Here is a 12,397-nt window from a genome sequence, read left to right on the forward strand (position 1 = left end):
TTACATTGAATGAAATATCAGGCTCTCTCTCTCAGGCTATGAAAAAGATATGACATTGACTCGTTAGTGTTGAACTTTACACCCTCTATAGCCACCCTGGTTATTATATGACACTGATGGTCATCTACGAAGGTTGGAACATCTTGAACAACAATAAGGGGCACATGTACTCTTAAATGTCCACTCAGCACAGCCCTCGGAGCATGGTTCCTCCCTAGTTTTAATCCTAGGTTTATGACTTCTAGGGAGTGTTTCCTAGATGCTGTGCTTCGGCATATGCATTGATGGGTCTTAGAATGTATTCGTCGCATGTGACAAATACAGTTTGATTTGAAACACACCTCCAGGCTGTGTAAGGGCTATTTGACCAAGAAGGAGAGTGATGGAGTGCTGCATCAGATGACCTGGCCCCCACAATCACCTGACCTCAACCCAATTGAGACGGTTTGCGATGAGTTGGACTGCAGTGTGATGGAAAACCAGCCAACAAGTGCTCAGCATATGTGGGAACTCCTTCAAGACTGTTGGAAAAGCATTCCTCATGAAGTTAGTTGAGAGAATGCCAAGAGTGAGCAAAGCTGTCATCAAGGCAAAGGAGGGTTACTTTGAAGAATCTCAAATATAAAATATATTTTGAAAATATTAAATATATTTTTGGGGTTAATATGATCCCATATTTTTGATGTCTACACTATTGTACTACAATGTAGAAAATAGTCAAATTAAAGAAAAACCCTTGAATGAGTAGGCGTGTCCAAACTATTGACTGGTGCTGTATATAATTCATTTAAATGATCATTGCATTTTTTTATTCACAGTACAATGTCATGGTCAAATGTCACTGTTAACCTCATCGTGACCAATCATGACCCCTCTTACACTTCAGCTTGAAACACATCTCTACAATCTGCAGCTTCTCGTGTTCCAGCTGTTTCGGTGTCAGCCCGTTCAGTTCATGTTCTAAAGTGGGAGAAGGAAAAATATTCACTTACTGACTATACTTGAAACACAGACCTGTAAATAGATGATCTATTACAGATTGAGAATAAAATACCTCACCTCTGTTTTTAAGAGTTTAATGTCATACTTGTCTTGAAGGTATTCCAGAGACTTTATATTCTGATCCGCTTCCTAGGGTTAGGTTCTTATTTTTCAGAGTAAATAACTCACGGACACTAGAGAAGCTAACAAAGTTTAATTCTGTCCAAAGGTTCTGTACAGCTGTAATTCAGACAACCCAACATTTCTCCCATCACAGATATATCCCACTTAAGACACTCCTCCTTCTCTCCAATCCTTACATCTTATGGTTCTACAGGAAAAGAGTAACAGGATACTAAACCCTTATTACTCCCTTCAGGGGATCTGACCTCACCTCCTGACCTCAACCCCTCCTACACCTAATCCACAGATGTCCATCTGTCTCCCCTATATCAATCCTTTGAGCTCCTCCCGTCCACCCAGCACATTCCACAGCCACTCTGTCTTTCTACAGATCTCACTCCTTAATATACTATGCATCTGATCTATCATGTCTTTAATATCTCAATGTTCAAAATGTCGAATCCAACAGTCCCTGCTCTTGAACAAGAGTATCCTAATGTTCAACTTATATAAACTTGGAAAATACTAATAAATGGATCAACAATGATAATAAAACATGGATAATTTTTTTTTTTTAAAGATTATTAAACATGAATTAAACAAACTAACAAACGGAACAAACAATGAACAAGCATTTACTGCGAGGTTTACAAATTCAGAGACTTATGGCCTCTGTACTATGATCACACAATGTGATTTCCATCTATCGTCACACAACAAAATGCCATTCCAGCTGAATCTGCTGTCTTGTTCTGTCAGATGGAGCAGCTTTTAGTTTCTCCACTTCCCCCTTCTGGTTCCTAAGAGAGTAATAGCACAAGACTTTGAAAGCAAAAAAAAACATAAAACATAACAGTATTAACAATGTGATAAGCTATGCATAATTATACATGCATGAAAACCAAAGTCTGAGACCCTGACAATTCCCACTCTCTCTTCACCTGACTCCCTGCCTCCCGGATACTTTCCTGCTGGGTTCCACAAAAATGAAAGCTCTAAAAAGCTTCCTCATACTTTCACCCAGTCTTCCTTCCTTTAGGCCCCAAGTCATGTCACTAGCAAGTGAGATAAACGTGCTGGATCAGCTAGATGGCAAACCTGACATGCATGAACATGTACTGCAAATCACTGATGAAATTGTTCCACCAGGAAACAATCAACATATAGTATATGATGGAAATGATCACTCACCTGAACCTTGTTTTTCATGTCTTTGACTTTGTTGTCCAGTTTTTGTTTCTCCAGAACCAATGCTAGTCTGTGTGTTTTTGTCACGTTCGCCGTAATGAGCGGACCAAGGCGCAGCGTGAGTTGAGTTCCACATACTTTATTATCCAGTAAAACAACCAAAAAAACAATAAACAAAATACGAACGTGAAAGCCGTAGTGCACAAAACACTAACACAAACAATATCCCACAAACGCAGGTGGGAAAAAGGGCTACCTAAATATGATCCCCAATTAGAGGTAACGATTACCAGCTGCCTCTAATTGGGAACCATACAAACCACCAACATAGAAATACAAACGCTAGAAACCCCCTTAGTCACGCTCTGACCTATACACCATAGAGAACCCAGAGGGCTCTCTATGGTTAGGGCGTGACAATACCCCCCAAAAGGTGCGGATTCCGACCGCAAAAACCTGAACCTAGATGGGGAGGGTTAGGGTGGGCAAATAGCGTCGGTGGCAGCTCCGGTGCAGGACGTAGCCCCTACTCAGACCGCGGATCTGGCCCTGAAGCCGGGCTGAACGCCGTGCCCGGACTGAGCACCGGAGCAGAGGAAGGCTCCGGCCATGGAGCAGGACTGGACGCCGTGCCTGGACTGGGAACCGGCGCAGAGGAAGGCTCCGGCCATGGAGTGGGACTGGACGCCGTGCCTGTACTGGGCACCGGCGCAGAGGAAGGCTCCGGCCATGGCACCGGCGCAGGAAGCTCCAGCCCGTGGAACTGTCACAGGAAGCTCCGGGCCGTTGACCGTCGCTGGAGGCTCCGGGCCGTGGACTGTCCCTAGAGGCTCCGGGTCATGGACCGTCGCAGGAAGCTCCGGGCCATTGACCATCACTGAAAGCTCCGGGCCGTTGACCGTCGCTGGAGGCTCCGGGCCGTTGACCGTCGCTGGAGGCTCCGGGCCATTGACCGTCGCTGGAAGCTCCGGATTGTGTACTGTCACTGGAAGCTCCGCACTGTGAACCATCGCTGGAAGCTCCGAACTGTGAACCATCGCTGGAAGCTCTGGACTGTGAACCGTCGCTGGAGTCTCCGGATCGTACACACGCACTGGTGGACGAGTGCGGGGAGCCGGCACAGGATGTACCGGGCTGGTGAGACGCACTGGAGGCCTGGTGCGTGGAGCCGGGACAGGTGGCACCGGACTGATGACACGCTCTTCAGGGCGAGTGCGAGGAACCGGCACAGGTGGCACCGGACTGGGGAGGCGCACTGAAGGCCTGGTGCGTGGAGCCGGCACAGGTGGCACCGGACTGATGACATGCTCTTCAGGGCGAGTGTGAGGAACCAGCACAGGTGACACCGGACTGGGGAGGCGCTTTGAAGGCCTGGTGTGTGGAGCCGGCACAGGTGGCACCGGACTGATGACACGCTCTTCAGGGCGAGTGCAAGGAACTGGCACAGGACGTACCGAGCTGAGGAGGCGCACTGGAGGCCTGGTGCGTGGAGCCAGCACAGGTGCCACCGGACTGATGACACGCTCTTCAGGGCGAGTGCGAGGAACCGACACAGGTGGCACGGGACTGGGGAAGCGCACTGGAGACCTGGTGCGTGGAGCCGGCACAGATGGCACCGGACTGATGACATGACTGATAACTAACATTTCTCTCCTTTCTCTCTCCTCCAAGAGTTCCATCGCCTCCCCAACGGTCTCTGGCTCTCTCCTCGGCTCGACCGACAGCCCCTTGTGCCCCCCCCCAAAATAAATTATTGGGGTTTCTGTGGCAGCGGACTGAAGACACGCTCTTCAGGGTGAGTGCGGTGAGCCGGAACAGAACGTACCGGACTGGGGAGGCGTACTGGAGGCCTGGTGCGTGGAGCCGACACAGGTGGCACCGGACTGAAGACACGCTCTTCAGCACGCCTGCGCTGCAGCATACTCCTTGCCAACACCTCTCTCCGGTATCCCTCATTAAACTCCTCTATCGATTGCCAGGCGGTCTCTGGCTCTCTTCTCTGCTCAGCCGACCGCCCCTTGTGCCCCCCCAAAACAATCTTGGGGTTTCTGTGGCCCCGGACCCTGGCGTCGTCACTGTCCTTCCATCTTCCTTGGCGATTCCCTCCAAGGAAGGGTCTCGCATCCTCCTAGGGTTTCCTCCCATGTCCAAAACTCCTTTACCTCCATAACACGCTGCTTGGTCCTGCGTTGGTGGGATATTCTGTCACGTTCGTCGTAATGAGCAGACCAAGGCGCAGCGTGAGTTCCACATACTTTATTATCCAGTGAAACAACCAAAAAAACAATAAACATAATACGAACGTGAAAGCCGTAGTGCACAAAAAACACTAACACAAACAATATCACACAAACGCAGGTGGGAAAAAGGGCTACCTAAATATGATCCCCAATTAGAGGTAACGATTACCAGCTGCCTCTAATTGGGAACCATACAAAACCACCAACATAGAAATACAAACGCTAGAAACCCCCCTAGTCACGCTCTGACCTATACACCATAGAGAACCCAGAGGGCTCTCTATGGTTAGAGCGTGACAGTTTTCTCTGTCGGTCTGAGAAGAAAATACTGTTCATTTAACTCCACAGTTAAAGCATGTAAATGCTCCAATATACAGTTATGTATCACCTACAATATCTGACAGCATGGATAGAGAAAGACGTGTGGGGATTTTGTTAATTACAATGTATGTCAATAAAAGTCAATGTAGGGCACCTCTATGCTTTTGGCAGCAGCCAGAATCCTCTGGTCCTCCTTCAGGTTTCTGTAGATGATCATGGCCATGTGAACAGGGTCCTCCTGAAAGCGGTCCTGTGAAAGTGTATACTTTATTACTACAAACCCCAAAAACATTTACTGACACTAGGGTCATCAATTCCAAATCAACAACTCATTCAAAATCCTTAAAAGGGGAAATTAGCAGCAGAATGGATAACTTCTAATTGAGAATTCCTGTAACATACAAGCAATAACGTATGGAAGACCACTGGCAATAAGGCCTGAGCTCATACTACACCTGGAGGTTTCTTTTAACTTGCGGAAGTTGTGTTGTCGCAGGAGGTCTTTCTCCAGGGCGAAGCGGCTGTGTTGGTCATCAAGCTGGGCTAGGAGATCGTGGAAGCGGACAGTGGCCAGGGATACTTCAACAGCCACATTATCCCTATGGATTGGATCAGTGACATACTGTATATCAATATCAGAACAGCAACATTATCTCTAGATATGGATTCACAGGAGAATTAAGATTGAAAGAGATTAAATACAATAAAATAAAGATATAATAGAACAGAGTAGAGTATAGTAGAATATCGGTCAAATAGAATAGATCTTTGTATATCCATTTTACAGCAGCCTCTCTGCAGTCTTCATCCCTGCTTGCTTACCAGTCGACGCTCTCAATCCACTTGCTGAGGTACTGTCTGATGTCCAAGGGGAAGGAGTCATCGTAGAGCTGGTGGACCTGCTCCTGGTATTTAGGGTCCAGTAGTTTCAGCTGGCACCACTGGGCCATCTAGACCAGTGAGCAATAACAGTAAAGGTATTATGAAAATGTACAGTTGAAGTCGGAAGTTTACATACACCTTAGCCAAATACTCAGTTTTTCACAATTCCTGACATTTAATCCTAGTAAAAATGCCCTGTCTTAGGTCAGTTAGGATCACCACTTTATTTTAAGAATGTGAAATGTCAGAATAATAGAGAGAATTATTTATTTCAGCTTTTATTTCTAAGATCATATTCCCACGGGGTCAGAAGATTACATACACTCAATTAGTATTTGGTAGCATTGCCTTTAAATTGTTTAACTTGGGTCAAACGTTTTGGGTAGCCTTCAACAAGCTTCCCACAATAAGTTGGGGGAATTTTGGCCCATTCCTCCTGACAGAGCTGGTGGAACTGAGTCAGGTTTGTAGGCATCCTTGCTCACACACTTTTTCAGTTCTACCCACAAATTTTCTATAGGGTGGAGGTCAGGGCCTTGTGATGGCCACTCCAATACCTTGACTTTGTTGTCCTTAAGCCATTTTGTCACAACTTTGGAAGTATGCTTGGGGTCATTGTCCATTTGGAAGACCCATTTGCGACCAAGCTTTAACTTCCTGACTGATGTCTTGAGATGTTGCTTCAATATATCCACATAATTTTCCTCCTCATGATGCCATCTATTTTGTGAAGTGCACCAGTCCCACCTGCAGCAAAGCACCCCCACAACATAATGCTGCCATCACGTGCTTCACGGTTGGGATGGTGTTCTTCAGCTTGCAAGCCTCCCCCTTTTTCCTCCAAACATAACGATGGTCATTATGGCCAAACAGTTCTATTTTTGTTTCATCAGACAAGAGGACATTTCTCCAAAAAGTACGATCTTTGTCCCCATGCGCAGTTGCAAACCGTAGTCTGGCTTTTTTATGGCGGTTTTGGAGCAGTGGCTTCTTCCTTGCTGAGCAGCCTTTAAGGTTATGTCGATATAGGACTCGTTTTACTGTGGATATAGATACTTTTGTACCTGTATCCTCCAGCATCTTCACAAGGTCCTTTGCTGTTGTTCTGGGATTGATTTGCACTTTTCGCACCAAAGTACGTTCGTCTCTAGGAGACAGAACGCGTCTCCTTCCTGAGCGGTATGACGGCTGCGTGGTCCCATGGTGTTTACACTTGCGTACTATTGTTTGTACAGATGAACGTGGTACCTTCAGGCGTTTGGAAATTGCTCCCAATGATGAACCAGACTTGTGGAGGTCTAAAAATAAATTGGCTGCTTTCTTTTGATTTTCCCATGATGTTAAGCAAAGAGGCACTGAGTTTGAAGGTAGGCCTAGAAATACATCCACATGTACACCTCCAATTGACTCAAATGATGTCAATTACCCTATCAGAAGCTAGTAAAGCCATGACATAATATTCTGGAATTTTCCAAGCTGTTTAAAGGCACAGTCAACTTAGTGTATGTAAACTTCTGACTCACTGGAATTGTAATTCAGTGAATTATAAGTGAAATAATCTGTCTAAACAATTGTTGGAAAAATTACTTGTGTCATGCACAAAGTAGATGTCCTAACCGACTTGCCAAAACTGTAATTGGTAACAAGAAATTTGTGGAGTGGTTGAAAAACGAGTTTTAATGACTCCAACCTAAGTGTATGTAAACTTCTGACTTCAACTGTATATACAGGGAGTACCAGTACCAGATTAATGTGCAGAGATACAACGTATTTCAGGTAGATATGTACATGAAGGCAGGGTGAAGTGACTAGGCATCAGAATAGATAATAATGTTTGTGTGTTTGTGTTGTTTTAGTATGTGTGTGTGTACGTATGTAGTGAATGTTTAAGTGTATGGGTTTTGTGTGGGAGTGTCAATGTATTGTGTGTAAGTGAGTGTGTATATGGTGTGTATATATAGTCAAGTGAGTGTGCATAGGGTCAATGCAAGATAGGGTCAGTGCAGATCGTTTGGGTGCCATTCATTGACTATTTAAATCAAATAAAATTGTATTTGTCACATGCGCCGAATACAACAGGTTTAGACCTTACAATGAAATGCTTACCTACAAGCCCTTAACCAACAATCCAGTTTTAAGAAAATACCTAAAAAAATAAGAAATAAAAGTAACAAATAATTAAACAGCAGCAGCAAAATAACAATAGCAAGGCTGTATATAGGGGGTACAGAGTCAATGTGCGGGAGCACCGGTTAGTTGAGGTAATTTAGTTAATATTTACATGTAGATAGTTATTAAAGTGACTTATGCATAGATAATATCAGAGAGGACATACGATGGTTCCAGACACTGCCATACACCTTCTCCCAATGCCAAAGGAGGGAGTGACTTGCGCACAGACATTGTGGAGACAAGTAATTGGTTCCCCATTAATCACGCCATCCCTTCACATGGTTTAACAGATACATTCACATTTGAAGACAATGTTCCATCCTGTCCTCTTCCCTTTCTGATATTCTGCATAGCACCAGGGACATGTAAAAGACAAGCCTGACCTCTCCCCTCTCTGGGCCCCAAGTGACTGAGCCCTAGCTAAGGGAAAAGTCCAACTGCCAACATTCATTATCCAAAGGGATACATTCTAATGACAAGTATCTCACATAAGCATATTATGCAAATAAAACATCTTAATTATCTATGTTACCCAACTAATTCTGATTCATCCGCCACAATCTGTGGATCTGTTGGGACAGTATGCAAATTGGAGTGGGTCTAGGGTGTCTAGGATGATGGTGTTGATGTGTGTCATGTCCAGCCTTTCAAAGCACTTCAGAATTACACATGTGAGTGCTACAGGGCAATAGTAATTTAGGCAGGTTAGCTTAGATCTTTTGTGAACAGGGACAATGGTGGTCGGCTTGAAACATGTTTGGATTACAGACTGGCATAGCCGCGGGAAGTAGGGGTGCTGCAGCACCCCCTAAAAAATCGGAATGAAAAATATATATATATACTTTGTTATTACACCCGCCCCCCCGGTTGGCAAAAAATTAAAAAAGAAATACAAATACAAATAAAAAAAATCGCAGCACCACCCCCAAACTACTTCCTGCAGCTATGCAGACTGGGACAAGGAGAGTTTGAAAATGTCAGTGAAAATACTTGCCAGCTGGTCTGCACATGCTTTGAGAAAGCACCCTGGTATTCTGTCTGGTCCGGCTGCCTTGTTGATTGATAACCTGTTAAACGTTTTGCTCACATCGGCCATGGAGAGAAAGATCACACAGTCATCTGGAAAAACAGGGGCTTTCACACAAGGCACAGTCTTATATTCCTCGAAAACAGGCATTTAGCTCGTTTGGGAGTTCTGTATTGCTGGGCAACTCACAGCTGGGTTTCCCTTTGTAATCCATTATGTCTGCAAGGTCTGCCACATACGAGGAGCGTCGGAGCCAGTGTAATAGGATAACACCTCCCTCCTTGTCCTTTTACATGTGTGATGTCTTGTCGGAGGTCGTAACATGCTTTCTTGTATGCGTCCATGTATGTGTCCCGTTCCTTGTAGGTGGTAGCTCTAGCATTTAGCCCAGCGCGGATATTGCCTGTAATCCATGGTTTTTGGTTTGGATAGGCTATGTTAGTATAGTCACTGTGGGGATGACATTGTCTATGCGCTTATTGCTATATCGATATTCAGAGGATTTTGTTATTATTATTAGAACGACAGATTTGTACCTTGTCAGCTCGGGGATTCAATCTAGCAACCTTTCGGTTACTGGCCCAACGCTCTAAAGCCCCTGGGCCCAAGCCCGTAGGGGGCACGAAAGGCAAAACAGAACAAAAAAAAACATAGGAGCCCGCTCTCAATGTTCATAATACACCAGAGAGCATAATTTCCCCACAGAGGATCACTCGTTTCTAAAGAATAACTGTGGATTAAGTTTGCTCAAAAGCACATACACGTAACTGCCAAAATAAAGGAAACACCAACATAAAGGATCTTAATAGGGTGTTGGGCCACCACGAGCTACCAGAACAGCTTCAATGCACCTTGGCATATATTCTACAAGTGGACCTAAACCATGCCAGGAAGATGCACCCCACACCAAAACAAATAGTTTCTATGCCTCATTTACTCAAGTGTTTCCTTTATTTTGGTAGTTACCGGTATTCCAACAGTTGCAATTTGAGAAGCATGCTAGCCTAATACAGAACAGCTTGTTGCATTGCCATATAACCTATAGAAGGGTTTTGGAACCTCTTACCATGGCGATTTGACTGTTAAACTCATGGGTACGCTAGTAATGGCTGCCAGTCCTGACTTGAATGGGAACTGTCATCTATGGATTATATTTATATGGTTTGTTGCCGCTGTCAGTTTGCCTTTTACAAATTTCTAAATACAATTGCTGGAAAAACGTATTTTTCTCACACAAATCCCAACAGCAGCACTGTATAGGCCTACTTACAGTATCTTCATCATTAGGTGAGTCAGTGTGCCACTGGAAAGTTTATTTAGTAGCCTACTGTAACCTATAATATATATACTGAACAAAAATATGAATGCAACGTGTAAAGTGTTGGTCGCATTTTTCATGAGCTGCAAAAAAAGATCCCAAAAATTGTCCATACATTTTCCAAAAAGCTTATTTCTCTCAAAAACTGAAGAGTATTTCTGTCTTTAGTAAAGCCCTTTTGTGTGGAAAAACTCATTCAGATTGGCTGGACCTGGCTCCCCAGTATGTGGACCTGGCTCCCAAGTGTGTGGGCCTATGCCCACCCATGGCTGCGCCCCAGCCCAATCATGAGAAGTTCATAGTTTAGGGCCTAATTTATTTATTTAAATTGACAAATTAACTGAAACTCAGTAAAATCTTTGAAAATGTTGTGTTTATATTTTTGTTCATTATATATATTTCCTCCAAATATTGTACAATATGTGTTCTCGCTTCATTAGGCTGGGCTATTCTTTGAATTCAGACCAAATCGTTTTTATTGATCTCAGTTCGTCAGTGTCAAAGTAGACAATCATTATATATATATATATATATATATATATATATATATATATATATATATATATATATATATATATTGTTAAAGTTGCGTCCTGTTCGTTTCTGGTATCAGAACAAAATAGTCAGCACATAGTAACTTCTGATTTAGTTGTACTTTAATTAATGCAAACACGTGTGTGGTAAATATGTCGTTCGTATACGGTCTCTCTGTAACACCTTGCAGGGCAAACAGAAGAAGAGAGCGTCACATTCTATTGTTCTCTCTTTTATACTCTGACAGAGATAGTTCCCGCTCAATGCTGGCCTGTCAGAGGGAGGAGGAGCGTGGTTTAAACTTGCTCCTCCTATCGTCGGCGTGCAGGCTGGTCCCAGCCTCGTGACGCACTTCCTGTTGCCGGTTGTAGTTCTTCTTGTCTTCAACAGTTGATTTATCCGTAGTTTATATACTTAATATTGTAGCATAGCTTCCCCGGTATATTATAAATGTTATGCATACAAATAGCCAGTTCAACCCTAACAATATACACTGCTCAAAAAAATAAAGGGAACACTAAAATAACACATCCTAGATCTGAATGAATGAAATAATCTTATTAAATACTTTTATCTTTATATAGTTGAATGTGCTGACAAAAAAAAAAATCACACAAAAATAATCAATGGAAATCCAATTTATCAACCCATGGAGGTCTGGATTTGGAGTCACACTCAAAATTAAAGTGGAAAACCACACTACAGGCTGATCCAACTTTGATGTAATGTCCTTAAAACAAGTCAAAATGAGGCTCAGTAGTGTGTGTGGCCTCCACGTGCCTGTATGACCTCCCTACAACACCTGGGCATGCTCCTGATGAGGTGGCGGATGGTCTCCTGAGGGATCTTCTCCCAGACCTGGACTAAAGCGTCCGCCAACTCCTGGACAGTCTGTTGTGCAACGTGGCGTTGGTGGATGGAGTGAGACATGATGTCCCAGATGTGCTCAATTGGATTCAGGTCTGGGGAACGGGCGGGCCAGTCCATAGCATCAATGCCTTCCTCTTGCAGGAACTGCTGACACACTCCAGCCACATGAGGTCTAGCATTGTCTTGCATTAGGAGGAACCCAGGGCTAACCGCACCAGCATATGGTCTCACAAGAGGTCTGAGGATCTCATCTCGGTACCTAATGGCAGTCAAGCTACCTCTGGCGAGCACACGGAGGGCTGTGCGGCCCCCCAAAGAAATGCCACACCACACCATGACTGACCCACCGCCAAACCGGTCATGCTGGAGGATGTTGCAGGCAGCAGAATGTTCTCCATGGCGTCTCCAGACTGTCACGTCTTTCACATGTGCTCAGTGTGAACCTGCTTTCATCTGTGAAGAGCACAGGGCGCCAGTGGTGAATTTGCCAATCTTGGTGTTCTCTGGCAAATGCCAAACATCCTGCACGGTGTTGGGCTGTAAGCACAACCCCCACCTGTGGACGTCGGGCCCTCATACCACCCTCATGGAGTCTGTTTCTTACCGTTTGAGCAGACACATGCACATTTGTGGCCTGCTGGAGGTCATTTTGCAGGGCTCTGGCAGTGCTTCTCCTGCTCCTCCTTGCACAAAGGCGGAGGTAGCGGTCCTGCTGCTGGGTTGTTGCCCTCCTACGGCCTC

At 44.6% G+C, this 12,397-nt stretch overlaps 1 pseudogene; it reads right to left on the reverse strand.

Annotated features, from left to right (window-relative positions):
- Positions 1-1,665: 1,665 nt before the first annotated feature.
- On the reverse strand, positions 1,666-5,803 carry LOC115195222 (signal transducer and activator of transcription 1-like; annotated as a pseudogene).
- Between the last annotated feature and the right edge of the window lie 6,594 nt (positions 5,804-12,397).

The sequence above is a fragment of the Salmo trutta genome, chromosome 6 (assembly GCF_901001165.1).
Source record: "Salmo trutta chromosome 6, fSalTru1.1, whole genome shotgun sequence".
NCBI lineage: Eukaryota > Metazoa > Chordata > Actinopteri > Salmoniformes > Salmonidae > Salmo > Salmo trutta.